General features: G+C 42.2%; 1 protein-coding gene across 9 annotated transcripts in view; it reads right to left on the bottom strand.

The window, feature by feature from the left end:
- LOC145358363 (cAMP-responsive element modulator-like) overlaps window positions 1-16725 on the bottom strand; it is a 118600-nt gene that overhangs the window by 92940 nt on the left and 8935 nt on the right. Inside the window, exons 2-3 of one of the 9 annotated variants that reach the window (XM_080212355.1) lie at window positions 13440-13539; window positions 12766-12821 (exon numbers count right to left, since the gene is read on the bottom strand). The exons of 7 other annotated variants lie outside the window; for them this stretch is intronic. The gene's annotated coding sequence lies outside the window, so the exon portion shown is untranslated. The remainder of the gene's footprint in view (window positions 1-12765; window positions 12822-13439; window positions 13540-16725) is intronic. One more of the 9 variants, XM_080212345.1, reaches the window with a different exon arrangement.

The following is a 16725-nucleotide window of genomic DNA, read 5'->3' as shown; positions in this document are numbered from 1 at the left end:
CTATCCACAGCCATACATTTTAATAACGTTGTCTGATCTACCTTAGCCAGCTCACATCCCATAGCTTGGTAGTTCCCATTGTTTAGATTTAGGACCCAAGTTTTTGATCAAATTGCTTCACTTTCCATCCAAATGAGAAATTCAATGTTATAGTCACTGTTCCCCAACGACCCCACACAAGATTATAAATTAATCCTTTTTCATTGCAAAATAACAAAATCTAGAATAACATGTTCTCGAGTTGGTTCCTCAACATATTAGTCTTAAAAAATCTTGTACACGCTGTGAAAGTATTGTTGCTAATTTGATTTGTCCAAGGGCTACGTAAATTAAAGTCATCCACGATAATTGTAGCACCCTTGTTACATTCGTCTTTAATTTCTTGTTTAATGCTGCCATCTCATACCTTACCTCTACTGTTTGGAGGCCTAAAGACAACTTGCACTCATATGTTTTCTGTCCCTTATTGCTTCTTAGCACCATTCAGACTGATTCTACATCTAGATTTTCTAAGCCAATATCCTCCGAATATTGCATTGATCTCATAGTTAACTTGCACTATCCCTCCTTTCTTTTTGTTTGTCCTTCCTAAATATCGTAATAAATCTCACAACACCAGGTTCAAGTCCAATAGGTTTATTTGACAGCAGGAGCTTTCGGAGCGCTGCCCCTTCAGAGTTGGGTTCACAAACAGGGCACGTATACACACAGACTCAATTAGAAGATAACGGTTGGGATGGTAATCAAGTCTTTACAGATGTAGACAATGTGAGTGGAGAGAGGGTTAAGCACAGGTTAAAGAGGGGTGAATTGTCTCCAACCAGGACAGTTAGTGAGATTTTGCAAGCCCAGACAAGTCGTGGGGGTTACAGAGAGTGTAACATGAACCCAAGATCCCAGCGCTTTGAAAGCTCAGGCGACCAAAGAAATACAATTGCTACAAGACACCTGAATCCTATCGGGATTATTGGCATCCATCTGAGAGGGCAACGTATCCAGATTACTTTGCCAAGCAACAGTAATGGAAGAAGCTGCACTTCCAGTGTCGGAATAGAGAGGTGAAGCAACTGCAAGTGGAAGTGACTGATAATCCTCAGAGTGAGGCTCTGCCCCCTGCTCGTGACGGTGAATTTCCACCACTGTGGTGGAACATTGCCACAAGACCCCGTGAACACCCATCATATGAGACGGAACCGATAACTGATAGAAACAGATGGTCCCAGTGTTGTCAATAGCAGGCTAGTTATCAAGAGTTGATGCCTACACTGTTTTGAAATGTTTCTGTAAACTTAATGAAGTCTAATAAATACATGAAAATAAAAAACTGTTGGACTTTCATCTGATGTTGTGAGATGTCTTACCTGTGCCTACCCTAGTCCAACGCCAGCATCTCCACATCATAGCTTTCTAAATAACAAATACCTTCGGATATTCAGTTCCCAGTCTCAGTCATTCTGTAGCCACATCTCCATAATTGCAATCATTATCACCACTTTGATTAGCAATTTTCACTGTTAATTCATCTTATTGCAAATGCTCTGTGAATTCGGACCAGTATCTTTAGACTTATCTTTTTAACATTTTTTTTTAAAATTCTGCCTCCATTTTCTGCTAGTCCTTACACGCTGTACAACTAAAACGTACCATTCATAAAATACATCGGGAAGAAAAACAGGATAGGATGCAGAATACAATGTTTCTGTTGCAGGAAGGATGAAGACAAAGATCATTTAGGCTTCTGCAGCTGATTGCTAACTGAAATATACATGTCATGGACGTGAAATGAAAACAGGATCAGAAAATTGCGAGCTTCATAATACATGATAGGGCCATTCAAAAGTCGGATGACAGCAGGGAGGAAGCTGCTCTTGAGTCTGTTGGTATGTCTTTTCAAACTTTTGTATTTTTTTCCCAAACAGAAGGTGGTGGAAGACAGTACATTCAGAGTGCGTGAGGTCCTTGATAATGCTGGCTGCTTTCCCAAGGTAGCAGGAAGTGTAGACGGAATCAATGGTTGGGAGGTTGCTTTGTGTGATGGACCGGGCTACGAGTGGACATGCTGAATTTCTTTAGCCTGAGAGTTGGTCTGCTTCCACTTTTGTTTTCTATTTTTCTGTCTTTCAATTCTCTTTTTGTTCCTTCTCTTTTGTCTTCCACTCAGGTTCCCACTCACCCACCACATTAGTTAAACATTCCCCAACAACACTAGCAAATACCCCTACAAGGATATTTGTCACTACACTCTGGACTTACATACATCAATGAGGCCAAGAAAAGGGCACAGCCCCTGTGGTATCCACAGGACATGGAAGGGCTTGATCATGCAGACACCACGTGTTCCCACTCTCAGTACACCTGGTTGGGAACACAGTCGCAGAAAAGTGGCAGTCAGACCAGGGTGTTACCTCTTCATAGGTTTTTGAATTAAAGCAAATTAACAAATTAAGGGGACAAATTGACAAACGATTGTGTGAATAAATTAACAGGGCAGCTCCCTAAAGAGAAACTGCAACGAAAGAGAATCAGAAAGGAAATTTCCAAAGTTCAAACCAAAATGTGATTGCCGGGGTAATTAAGGGACTCCAGCCCCCGTGGTGCCCATTGCAGAAAGCTACAATAATGATAGTGAACACTACATGCACCAGATCCATGGGCACCCAATCGTAAATGTAGATGCAGAAGAGTGGCACATCACTAAACTAGAGTATTTCCCCTATATATAAACCCAGTGGTGTGCTTAACCAATTAACTCACATTAACAACCTTAAACACTCCTTGACTATTAATTATTTCCTATCCTAACACAGAAATTACCTGCTCCCTGATGCTCAGTTTGGGTTCTGTCAGGACCTCATCACAGCCTCAGTCTAAATGTGGACAAAAGAGCTAAATTCCAGAGGTAAAGTGAGAGTGTCTGATCTTGACACCAAGGTTACATTTCGATAAGCGTGGCAGCAAGGAGCCCTAGCAAAACCAAAGTCAATGGGAATCAGAAGGTAAATTCTCTGCTGGCTGAAATCATACCTAGCGCAAAGAAAAATGGTTGTGACTGTTGCCAAGGTCAATCATCTCAGTTCAAGATACCACTCTAGGAGTTTTTCAGTGGTGTCCTTGACCCAAACCCTTCCCCTGCTTCATCAACACCTTCCTTCCATTACAAGATCTGCAGTGGGGATATTTGCTGATAATTGCACATGTGTTCAGCTATATTTGCAACTCCTCAGATATTGAAGCAGTCAATGTGCAGTGGTGGAGCATGCACAGATAATTTTTATTAGGGGCGTGAGCAAGAGAGCGCGTGTGTGGCTATCATCTTTGTTGGTAGCAAAGGGCTCTGTGGTGACACTGGGATCATGAGTGAATTGGCTTCGTATTGGAGTGTTCCCAGGGTGATGGGGCTGCACTGCATCACACCGGCAGCGATGCTGATCAGGAAGTCAGGGGACATAGAACATAGAACATAACAGCGCAGAACAGGCCCTTCGGCCCACGACGTTGCGCCAACCAGTTACAAAAACAATGACCCACTAGCCTATACCAATCCCTTTTTGTCCATAAACCTATCCACAGATCTCTTAAACGCCCCCAAACTAGGCGCATTTACAACTGCAGCAGGCAGGGCATTCCAATCCCTCACCACCCACTGGGTAAAGAACCTACCCCTGACATCCGTCCTGTAGCTACCCCCCCTTAATTTAAAGCCATGCCCCCTCGTGCTAGCTTTCTCCATCCAAGGAAAAAGTCTATCACTATCCACCCTATCTAAACCTCTAATATCTTATATGTTTCAATAAGATCCCCTCTTAGCCGCCTTCTTTCCAACGAAAACAACCCTAAATCCCTCAGTCTCTCCTCATAGGACCTCCCCACCATACCAGGCAACATCCTAGTAAACCTCCTCTGCACCCTCTCCAAAGCCTCCACATCCTTCTTGTAATGTGGGGACCAGAACTGCACACAGTACTCCAAGTGCGGCTGCACCAGAGTAGTGTACAGTTGCAACATGACGCTGCGACTCCTAAATTCAATCCCCCTACCAATAAACGCCAAGACACCGTACGCCTTCTTAACAACCTTATCTACTTGATTCCCAACTTTCAGGGATCTATGTACACATACACCTAGATCCCTCTGTTCATCCACACTATTCAAAGTCCTCCGGTTAGCCCTATACTCGACACATCTGTTGCTCCTACCAAAGTGAATTACCTCACACTTCTCCGCATTAAATTCCATCCGCCACCTCTCGGCCCAGCTCTGCAACCTATCTAAGTCTCCCTGCAGACTATGACACCCTTCCTCACAATCTACCACACCTCCGACTTTGGTGTCATCAGCAAATTTACTAATCCACCCAACTATACCCTCATCCAGATCATTAATAAAGATTACAAACAACAGTGGCCCCAAAACAGATCCCTGAGGCACACCACTTGTAACCGAACTCCATGATGAATATTTACCATCAACCACCACCCTCTGTCTCCTATCTGATAGCCAATTCCTGATCCAACTTCTTAGATTACCCACAATCCCATACATCTGCATTTTCTGCAGAAGCCTACCATGGTGAACCTTATCGAACGCCTTACTAAAATCCATATATACCACGTCAACTGCCTTGCCCCCATCCACCTCTTTGGTCACCTTCTCAAAAAACTCAATAAGGTTAGTAAGGCACGACCTACCCGCTACAAAACCATGCTGACTATTTCTAATCAATTCATTACACTCCAAATAACTATAAATCCTATCCCTAATAATTTTTTCTAAAACCTTGCCCACAACAGAAGTAAGACTCACCGGTCTATAATTCCCGGCAAAGTCTCTGTTCCCCTTCTTAAACAATGGGACAACATTCACTATCCTCCAATCCTCCGGGACTACACCAGAGACCAATGACGACCTGAAGATCAGAGCCAGAGGCTCTGCAATCACCTCTCTAGCCTCCCAGAGAATCCTAGGGTAGATCCCATCCGGACCAGGGGACTTATCTATTTTCAGCCCCTCAAGAATATCCAGCACATCCCCCTTATCAACTGTAATACATCTCCTCGTAAAATGGCTGCCGCCACCCCCTTTTCCGGAACCCAATGGAAATGGCTACCCCACCTCCCGATTTTGGCCCTGCGGCCCATATGACACCAATATCTGCTGTCATGTCACTGGTGATGTGCTCCCCATCACCAATCAGGGCCTGGCAGTGCAATTTAAATGCACTAATGAGGTTAAGACCAGTGACATCATGGGTATATGTACTAAGTGCACAAACAGCTCTCTTTCTTGCCTTGGGAACAGCGAAAGAAGTGTAACTGTGCCGCACCTTTGGGTGCTGAATAAAGCCACAAATTTTAATATCGAACTCACAATCTTTGGAAACGAAGAGATCTAAAATGCAGCAAGACATGTAAAATATTCAGGCTCAGACTGATAAGTGGCAAGTAACTTTCATGCTACCAGGCAATGACCATCTTCAAAAAGGGTGAGAGAAACTAACCATCTCCCCATGACATTCAATGCCATTACCATCACTGAATCCCCCACTAATGACATCCTGAGGGCTACCATCAACCAGAAATTGAACTGAACCAGCCATATGAATAATGTGGTTACAACAGGAGGTCAGAAACTGGGTATTCTGCAGTGAGTATCTCATCTCTGACAGCCCCCATCTACACAGCTCAAATCAGGAGTGTGTTGGAATTATCACCACTTGCATGATGCATGCAGCTCAAACACTCATGTGGGACAAAGCAGTCCATTTGATTGGCACCCCATCCATCACCTTAATCATTTGCTCCCTCCACCACCAATGCACAATGGTAGCAGTGTTTACCATCTACAGATGCACTGCATCACCAAGGATCCTTAGACAGCAGTTCCCAAAACCACAACCTCTGCCACCTGGGAGGACAAGGGCAGCAGATGCATGGGAACACCACCATCTGAAATGTACTTCCGTTCCAGGGTCAAAATCCTGGAACTCCCTTCCTCATAGCACTATGGGGGTTGCAACAACACAAACTGCAGCTATTCAAGAAGGCAGCTCACAGCCATCTCCTCAAGAGCAATTAGGGATGGGCAATAAATGCTGGTCTGACCATTGATGTCCACACCTCATGAATGAATAACAAAAAGTTCTAAAATGTTGTTTTCTTGGAGAGGATACTTCTGAACTGAGTTGGAGTGTATTACTGATTGTGACAAGAGGTTTTGAAGTTTGTAGCCAGCCACACCCAAGAGCTCTGTCTTTTTCAGACTTACTCTAGGGACAACACTTTGAGGTTTGTGCACGAGAGCTCAACATGTAGCTGAATGTGCTCCAGAGCGTGTGCTGTGACAGCACAATTGTCAGCATTATAGCTGTTCTGTAATCTTTGTACCAGCCATGAGCTTTTGCAGATTGAAGTGGTTATCATGAACTGAATGTGAACTCCTACATCAAGATCCTGAAAAGTAAATAGCAAATAGAACCAAAGCCATTACACAGCCTTGCCTGGATCTATTGGTGACCAGAAAGACACCTGATAAGGCACCATCTTGAATTCGATTGACCATCATGAAATAAATGGATGACCTGATTATCTTTTCAAGACAGATGTGTTTGTACAGCATCTTCAGTAGACCTTCACATTTTACTGTGCCCAAGGTCTTTGGTCAGGTCAGTAAATGCCACGTACACAAAACTTTTCTTGAGCTTCCTGCACCGCAAAATTCATGTCAACTGTTCCTCATCCAGCATGAAAGTCAAATACACCAAGTCTGTATAAAGAATGTCAATTGTGTTGAGAATAATCCATGCAAGAAATTCTGCTGCTGTTAAGATAACTAAAACACCACAATGACTTGCTTCCTTTCCATTTGTACAGGTGAGTTATGGAACATCTTCTGATTTATTATTGTCATATGTATTGCATACAGTGAAGAGCATTGTTTCTTGCATGCCATATAGACATACCGTTCAAGAGCAGGAAACGAGAGCATGCAGAATGTAGTGTTACAGTCATAACTAGGATATGGAGAAAGATCGTATTCTTGGACAAAATTCCCGATTCAAAATTAAGCAAAAAGAGGCTAGTGAGGTTCCTTGTCAAGTAAACACCTCCAAACTTGAATATGTCAGCTCCCGGAGAGTTAATGACAGGCATTTGCTTCATCGACTCAGTAACTTTAGCTTAATATGGATCTCGAGTGCCAGCTTGTTTGGAACATTATAGTGTAGGAGTGATTTAATGGCCTAAGTACGGCATGCTTTATTAAGTGCTATCTCCACCTTTCCAGCCAACTTCAAATGACATATGCACATATACATGCAGGTCCCTCAGCTCCTACACACCCATTAGATTTTCCATCATGGTATTATTAAAACTGTACATTATATTTTACTGTGGTACAGATAGTGTCTCGTGCCCATTAATCCCTGGCTTTCATATTAAATGACTACGTATAAAAGATGTTTTCATTTTCATACTATCTTACAGCTCTATATTTGAAAACTGTATCTGAGTTAGGGTAGTAAAGCTTCCACCAGGATTTCAATTGGTATCTCGTGATCTTGCCAGAATATGAATGTAAATGTGACATCACGATTCAAAAAAAGAAGACAAACCAGGAAACTATAGATCAGTTAATATAACAAGCACCATTGTGAAAATGGCTAGAATCCATTATTAAGGCAGTAGTAGCAGAACATTTAGAAAATCATAATACAATCAGGCAGATTGGGGATCAATGAGGCATGTAGGTCATCAACAGCAGCAGAACTGTACTCCAACACAATCTGCAACCTCATGGTCTGGTATATCCCCCACTAAACCATCATCATCAAGCCAGGGGATCAACCCTGGTTCAATAGAGAATGCAGGCAGGCCAGGAGCAGTACCAGGTATATTTAAAACTGTGGCGTCAACCTGGTAAAACTTCCAGGACTATTTGTATGCCAAACAGCAAGTGATAGAACTGAGCAATCCCACAACCAATGTATCAGATCCAAGCTCTGCAGTCTTGCCACATTCAGTCGTGAATGATGGTGAAGAACTCATTGGAGAAGGAGCTTCCACAAACATCCCCATCCTCAATGATGGAGCAGCCCATCATATCAGTTCCAATGATAAGACTGAAGCAACCTTCAGCCCAAAGTGCTGAGTGGATGATCCATCTCAGTCTCCTCCAGTGTTCCCCAGCAGCACACATGCCAGTCTCCAGCCAATTCAATTTACTCCATATAATGTCAAGAAATCGGTTGTAGGTCCTGCGAAGGCAATGGGCCCTGACAACATTCTGGCAATAGTACTGAAGACTTGTGCTCCAGAACTTACCAGTCCTCTAGCCAAGCTCTTCCAATACACTACTACACTACCTGGCAAGATGGAAAATTGCCCAGGTATGTTCTGTACACAAGAAACAGGGCAATTCCAACCCAGACAATTATCGTCAATCATCAGTAAAGTGCTGAATGGCGTCATCAACAGTGATATCAAACAGCACCTGCTAAGCAACACCAAGTTTGGGTTTCACCAGGGTTGCCCAGTTCCTGATCTCATTACAGACTTGGTTCAAACATGAACAAAGAGCTGAATTCCAGAGGTGAGGCGAGATTGACAGCAAGACCGCATTCAACCGAGTATGGCATCAAGGAGCCCTAGCAAAACTGGAGTCCACGGGAATTGGACAAACTGGTTGGACTGATATCTGGCACACAGGAAGATGGTTATGGTGGCTGAGGGGAGGAGGGGCGGTCATCGCAGCTCTAGGACATCTCTGTCGGAGGCCCTCAGGGTAGTGTCCTGGGCCCAACCATCTTCAGCTGCTTCATCAATGACCATCCCTCCGTCATAAGATCAAAAGTAGGGATCTTTGCCAATGCCTCAGATACTGAAACAGTCCATGTTCAAATGCAGCAAGTTCTGGACAATATCCAGGCTTGGGTTGACAAGTGGCAAGTAATGTTCGCGCCACACAAATGCAAGGCAATGACCATCAACAGTAAGAGATAATCTAACCACCACCCCTTCACACTTAATGGCATTACCATCATTGAATCCCTCACTGTCAACATCCCTGGGGTTCAACTGGACTCATCACGTAAACACAGTGGCTACAGGAGCAAGTCCAAGGCAAGTAACTCACCTCCTGACTTCCCAAATCCTACCCACTATTTACACGGCACAAATCAGGAATGTGATAGAATACTCCCCTCTTGCCTGGATGGATGCAGCAACAACAATTCTCAAGCTTGACGCCATCCGTGGGGGCAAGGTGGTACAATGATGAGTACTGCTGTCTCAGAGCAGAAGGGTCCTATGTTTGATTCCAGCGTGGGTCACTGAGTGGAGTCTGCAAGCTCTCCTGTATTTGATTGGGTTCCTTCCGGGTGCTCTGGTTTCTTGCCATAGCCCAAAAGATGTACTCATTAGGTGCACTGGCCATGCTAAATTTTCCCTCAATGTACCCAAACAGGTGCCAGAGTATGGCACCTAGGGGATTTTCGCACTAACTTCACTGCAATGTTAATGCAAGCCTACTTATGACACTAATAAATAAACTTTAGACAAAGCAGCCCACTCGGTAGGCACCACACTCACAAACAACTCCCCCCGCCACCAACGTCACTAGCAGCAGTGTGGACTGTCTACAAGGTGCACTGCAGCAATTCACCAAAGATCCTGAAACAGCACCTTCCAAAGCCATGACCACTTCCATCTAGAAAGACATGGGCAGAAGATACAATGTGAACACCACCACCTGCAAATTGTCCTCCAAGCCACTCACCATCCTGACTTGGAAACTATTGCCACTCCTTTGTATTCGCTGGGTCAAAATCCTGGGATTCCCTCTCTAACAGCATTGTGGGTCAACCCACAGCACGTGTACTGCAGTGATTCAAGAAGACATCTTTTTAAAGGCAACTAGTGATCCGTAATAAATGCTGTCCAGCCAGCAACGCCCATGTCCCACGAATGAATAAATTTACAAAAAAAAGTCAACGTGGTCTTATGAACGGCAAATTGTGTTTGATAAATTTGGGTTCTGTGGAGATGCAACAAGCTGGGTGGACAAAGGGGAAAATGTAGATACAGAGTTTTTGTATTCCATAAGGCACCACAAAGAATACAGAACAAGAGGTGTCTATTTTAAAAGTAGGGATGTCTTGCGACCACACTGTAGTACTGTGTACAATTCTGGTCTCCATACAAGAGTGTTGAGGAGTGATAATTAGCCAATCCATGCTAATATAGCAGGAAACAAAGTCGGGATAAATGGATAATTTTCAGGTTAGCAAACTATACATAGCCAAGTACTGCATTGGCCTCAACAATTTAAGTTCAATATTAATGACTTGGATGAATGGAAATTGTATATTGTAGCCAAATTTGCTGAAGATACAAAGATAGGTAGGAAAAAAGTTGTGAGGTTACAAAACATTTTCAAGGAGATCTAAATAAGTTATGTGACGTAAAAATTTGGTAAATGAAATATATGTGATGTTGTCCACGTTGGCCAGACAACTAGACGAAGCAAAATATTATTCAAATGGAGATTGTACAGAATGCTGAACTACAGAGGATGTGGGTGGCCTTATACATGAATTGTCAAAAGTTAGCATGCAGGTATAGCAAAAAATTTATCACAACAGGAGTATAAAAGTGGAGAAGTCTTGCTACAACTATACAAGGCATTGATGAGACCACACCTGGAGTATTGTGGAGAAACCAGTGGATATTTTCTCTCATGGTGGAATTTCATTTCGGGAGCAGAGTTTAGACAACAGAAGGCATAAGACTAACAGTAGAATGATTCCAAATTGGTAATGCTCAAGAGGGCAGAATTGGATAACCACAAATATCTCAGAGTTGTGGGACTGAAGGAGAATGAGGGATTTGAAAAGGGTGAGAATTTTCAAATCAAGACATTGCTTATCCAGGAACCAAAGTAGGTCAGCTCAGGAGCACACAGCAATACGTGAATGGAATTGTTGCAAATGAGGTCATAGGCAGCTCATACATGCAGAGAATAAATAACAAGGCTTGGTTGAAAGTCCAACTCTCCAAATACCAGAAAACCTCCATCTGAGACAAAATATTGTTTGATTGACAGCTTGGGCTGCTGATTTCTACTGTTAATTTCACAATGTTTCTTAACACAAGTTAAATGATTTCAAGGGTTTATGGCTTTAAAGGGGCTGGCTGATTGACAGTCATTAGTCCAGACATTTTTTTCCCCCCCAAGCATAGAAGAAAGCTGTCAATGGATTATTTTTTTTTTTACACACATTTCACTATGCGCTACAGTGTTAGTTGGTTCTAGAATGCATATAGTGGTTAGTGGGCATGGAAGTGCCAGATAAAGGCAAATTACTGTGAATGCTGGAATCTGAAACAAAAACAGGAAGTGTTAGAAAATCTCAGCAGGTCTGACAGCATCTGTGGAGAGACTACAAACTAACATTTCAAGTCTGGATGACTCTTCCTCAGAGCTTGGCACAGGAGTCATGAGGTGCCTGCAGATGGGTGGAAAGGCAAAGCTTTGCTTAAGTAGCATATGGGAACATAGGGGTGAGCTGGGGGAAATGGCAGTATGTAGTGGCACACAGAGCGTGAGAGGTAAGAGCTGGACAGTCTTTGTCTTTTTTCACAAGGACAAAGTCCTAAGGCACGAATGTAGGCTGTTTAAACAGCTCGCTTCCACACCCAGCAGCCTGTGGCCACCTCCACAGCTCTTTCCAGGATTTCAGCCCACACTCTATCCCAGGAATGAAGATCCTACTTTTGTAGTGCTTTCGCCCAAAACAGGAGTGCCAAAGTAGGAATCTTCCCAAATCCCCCTTCCTCCTTTGATTATAAAAATCTAGGTCAGAGAGAGGGAGACACAGAGGGGGAAAGAGAGTCAGATAGAGATTTACATTCAGGAATACCAAAAAGTTAGGTCAACAAATTAATGCAGCAACTTGAATTATTATTGGCATTTGCTTCTTTGTCAGTTGAAGATATCCATGTGAAATGAATTTGGATAGTTCCACTCCAGTTTCTAGAGAGGGTGGCAACAGTGATTAGCATTTTCTGAAACCCTCATCCATGCCTTGCTAGCTTTAAACTCAACCATTTATATGCTTTCCTAGCCAGCCTCTCACCTTGCAGCCTTCATAAACTTTGACTCATACAAAACTCTACTCCCTATATTGTATGTGCGTCCTTACTCACGTAGTCACTGAACTATAATAGCCTAGATTTTACAGTACTGACACTGAGCACATCAGTGTCAGTAGTCATCACTTCTGTGAAACTGACAGCATCTTCTGGAGCCTGCACATGCATAGTTAAATGCAAAAGTACAAAAATTGCCATAACCCCAAGCTTCACCATATGACATGTGTTGAAGTCTCTTCAGTTTGCAATTGATCAGAAATCACCATACTGATAAGAACTTTCCTTTTTACACTGTTAGTCTCACTGCAAGAATCCTTTAAAAAGTTACACATTTTCGAACAAGGCGTCACTGGGCTTTCACAATGGCATACCAAGTTTGTAATCAATACTCAACAGGCCATTGGCTCAGAAAAATTATATATGTGAAATATCAAATTTCTCATGATTAAATATCCATTTGTATACTTTTTTAAAAAAGAATTTTGCCTTTGTCCTTAATCCAACATTACAATTATTTATTTCACTCTCTCTGAAATGTAATTGAATGTGAAAGACAATCAGTTCCATTTTACTTCCTGGTTTCTTGTCTGTGAGTACTTCAAAATGATTGGTTACTTACTCTATTTGATGACATCAGTTCCTGAAGACTTGGAAATCACTATGACTTTGCACCAGCTACACAAATGTGGGAAAGGGCAAAACCAAAGAAGAATAGTGGTGCTTTGTCTAGGATTGCAAAATACAGGCCACTGACTCCAATCCATCAACAATTTTAAAATTCTTATCTTTGTTTACAAAATAAACTAAAGGTTACAATTCTAAAAGTGATGCTGGAGCAGAGAAGTCTGTGGGTATATGCGTGCAAATCATTCTAAGTGACAGATTGAGAGAATTATTAAAAAGGCATCCTGGGTTTTATAAATAAAGGCAGAGTACATAACTTCCATAGAGGTCCTGGTGAACCTTTGTATAACATGATTTAGTTCCAACTGGTGCACTGTAATCAACTCTGGGCACACACTTCAGAAAGGATGTGAAGGCACGAGAGTATTTCCCAATTTCCTGCATAAACCCATTTTTTATAATTGGTCCACAATTCATTGGCCATTCTCCTTCAGTGTACCAGAGTTTGGCAATGAGGGGATTTTCACAATAACTTCATTGCAATGTTAATACAAGTCTATTTGTGACACTAATAAATAAACTTAAAAATTGACACCTGTGCCTTTAGTTTCATAGACCATAAGCTCTGACACGCCCTCCCTAAAATTCTCCATCCTCATTAAAACCTACCTCTATTGTCTGCCCTGAAATCTTGTGTGACTCCATGTCAAATGTTGTTCAATACTTGGTCCTAGAAAGCATCTTTGGGCGTTTTATTACATTAAAGATCCTATAAAAATGTAAGTATTTGATGTTAGAAAATGGAGATATATTTACGTTCCACAAAATTAGGTCTCCTAAAGAAACCATCTTACATTCAGTGACATCAATCTCTGTCTCAAACGTGAGCATCTTACTTATATGAAGGTTGATTCACACTGTTCTGCATCTACTTGTACAATAGTATGGTGGCGGTGCGCGTGTGTGTGTGTGTGTGTGTGTGTGTGTGGGTGTGGGTGTGGGTGGGTGTGTGTGGGTGGGTGGGAGTCCGTCCAGAGACCCAGGGTAATGCTTTGGGGACCCAGGTCTGAAACCCAACATAGCAAATGGTGCACTTTGACTTCAATCATATAATCTGGAAATAAAAGTCGAACGACGATCATGAAGTCATTGTTGAATATTGTAAAAACGCACCTACTATTTTCTTCAGGGAAAGAACCCGGCCGCCCTTGTCTGAGCTACATGAGTCCAGATCCACAGCAATATGGTTGATTCTTAACTGACCTCAAGGATGGATGAGAAATGCAGGCCCACCCAGCAACACCCACATCCCATCAACAAATAAAAAAAAATTTAGAGTGCTAACAATAACTCATTCACCTACACATGTACATTCATGGGGCAGCATGGTAGCTAGCGCTGCTGCCTCAGCACCAGGGACTTGGGTTCAATTCCCAGCTTGGGTCATTGTGTGTGGAGTTTGCATGTTCTGTGTCTGCACGTTTCCTCCAGATGCTCTGGTTTCCTCCCATAGTCCAAAAAGATGTGCTGATTAGATGCATCGACTATGCTAATTCTCCTTCAGGGTACTTGAACGGGCACCAGAGTGTGGTGACTAGGGGATTTTCACAGTAACTTCATTGCAGTGTTAATGTAAGCCTCCCTGTGACACTAATAAATAAACTTTACATATCTTTCACGTCCACTTCTTTAATCTCCAGGACATAGGACTATGTGTATGTTGATTGGGTATTTAATTGTATTCAGATGCTGGACATTAACGAGAGGTTTACCTGTGGTCATTATATCGGAATAGGCTAAAACTGCAGTTGTTGAGCTGGAGGTGTAGGTTATATAACATATGTTTCATAAGATACAAAACTTTTAAATGCATACAGCTTAGTTATATTCTTTACCACCCAGCTATGAATTGTAGCTGGATGAGACTTGAATATACATAAGTGCAACTAAACTAATGTCTATTGTTCCAACTAGCTTTCAGCCAATATAAAAATAATTTTTATATAATTTGTGACAGCCCTTCGATTTATTTCCTAACGTCTTCAGTTCCATATTCATCACATTCCTTTAGTCTATATTAAAATGTTGATGCCAGTGCTTGCCTTTGGTCACAATTGACCATCCTACAACAGAGCACCAACCTAACTTTGTAACAACCAAAGCCAAGTTCAAATAAATAGGGCTATTTTGGCAGTATTGTACAATTGCTGGAATGACAAATTATCTTTCATTATCCAGGATTCTTCATCCAACATGGAAAATTTAACCTAACTCCACCAGCCCTGTGAATTTAATTTTCAAGGAGCCAAGTTTAGCTCAATATATAACAGTGCTTTTTTTGGCATAAACTGCACCTCTCCTGTGTCATATCTAGTTTATGCAATTTTGTTTGTGTTATCACTGTCCATCTTTCTTACCCAAACTCACAAGTTTGCATTTGCCCATCTTAAATGATATCAGACATTGGTTTGCCCTCAACTATGCAGGTATTTACTGCATAGAAATTTGGTAAGGCCACAGCTAGAATATCATGTGCAGTTCTGCTTGCCACATTATCGGGAGAATGTGGTTGTACGGGAGGAGGTGCAGAGGCGATTCATCAGGATGCTGCCTAGGATGGAACAATTTAAATTATGAAGAGGTTGTATAGGTTTGGATTGTTTTCGATGGAACAGAGAAGACCAAAGGGTGACTTGATCCAGGTGTACAAGATTATGAGGGACATTGAGAGTGGATAAAAGAAACTATTCCCATTAGCTGAAGAATCAGTCTTGAAAGGACAAAGATTCAAGGTGAGGAGCAGGAGGTTTGGGGGGGGCGGGGGAAGAAAAACATTGTCACCATCTGTGTAATCAGTCTGGAATGTGTTGCCTTGGAGGGTGGTTGAGGCAAGTTGTCTCACATCCTTTGTAAATTTGCCTCACATGAATGAGCATTTGGAACATAACATTCATGGCTATCAGCCAAGTGATGGTAAATGGGAGGTGGGAGGTCAAGTGTTTCTTGCATGTGAGTGCAGACTTGTCTTCTACACTGCACAATTCTGTGAAAATAGCGTTGTCAGTAGACATCAATGCAAGACGACTAGATTTTCTCGTATTGGAGATGATCATTGCCTGGCATGAATGTTACTTGCCACTTGTCAGCCCAAGCCTGAATGTTATCATATGGACACAGACTACATCAATATCTGAGACTCGATTTATATTCCTGATTTATTAATTTAAATGCCAACAGCTGCCATGATGGGATTTAAACCGATGACCTCAGGTCATTGGTCCGGGCCTCTGAATTCAAGTCCAGTAACATTACCATGACTTCACATCTCAGCAAAATCAAAACTATTTAGTAAGTATTGTCAGTCATACCTAATGCTGAACACTATGTTCTGAGTTTTGCAAGCACAGCCCATGATTCCCAGAATAGCCTTAAGGTACCCTATTTTGCATAAACTTGCATGAACAACGGGCTTGGACCTGATTTACAAGGTTGTCAATAAAGCCAATTTTATAGCGCGTGGAACTGTGGGAATCCCAATATGTATGCTAACTAGTGACGTGGGCTGGTGGTAGACAGTAATAGAGACCCCACTGGCAGATTTAATTAGCATGTCAAGGGAGCTTATGAGACTGTTTTGCTTTAAAGGTGAATCTGAGAGCAAGGTGGAATCCATTAAGGTGTGTAAACAGAAATGTGATAACTAGATAAGCTGTTTTTACATTAATTGAGGGATAAATATTAGCCAGGTTCATCGTGATAACTCCAACAGTGCCAAGGGATCTTTTACATCCACTATAGCAGACAGATGGGGCCTCAGTGTAATGTCTCATTTGAAAGACCATACCTCCAAATCATTCAGCACACCCTGAGCACTGATTCTTGTGTTCAAGTCCTGTAACTTATAGGCAAGTGTGCTACCAACTGATTTGAATTTGCCGATTAGTCCACTAATAAA

Source organism: Carcharhinus amblyrhynchos, chromosome 2 (assembly GCF_965287045.1).
Source record: "Carcharhinus amblyrhynchos chromosome 2, sCarAmb.v2.hapA, whole genome shotgun sequence".
Lineage (NCBI taxonomy): Eukaryota > Metazoa > Chordata > Chondrichthyes > Carcharhiniformes > Carcharhinidae > Carcharhinus > Carcharhinus amblyrhynchos.
The sequence above is the reverse complement of the archived record's forward strand: the minus strand, read 5'-3'. Positions and strand labels throughout refer to the sequence as shown.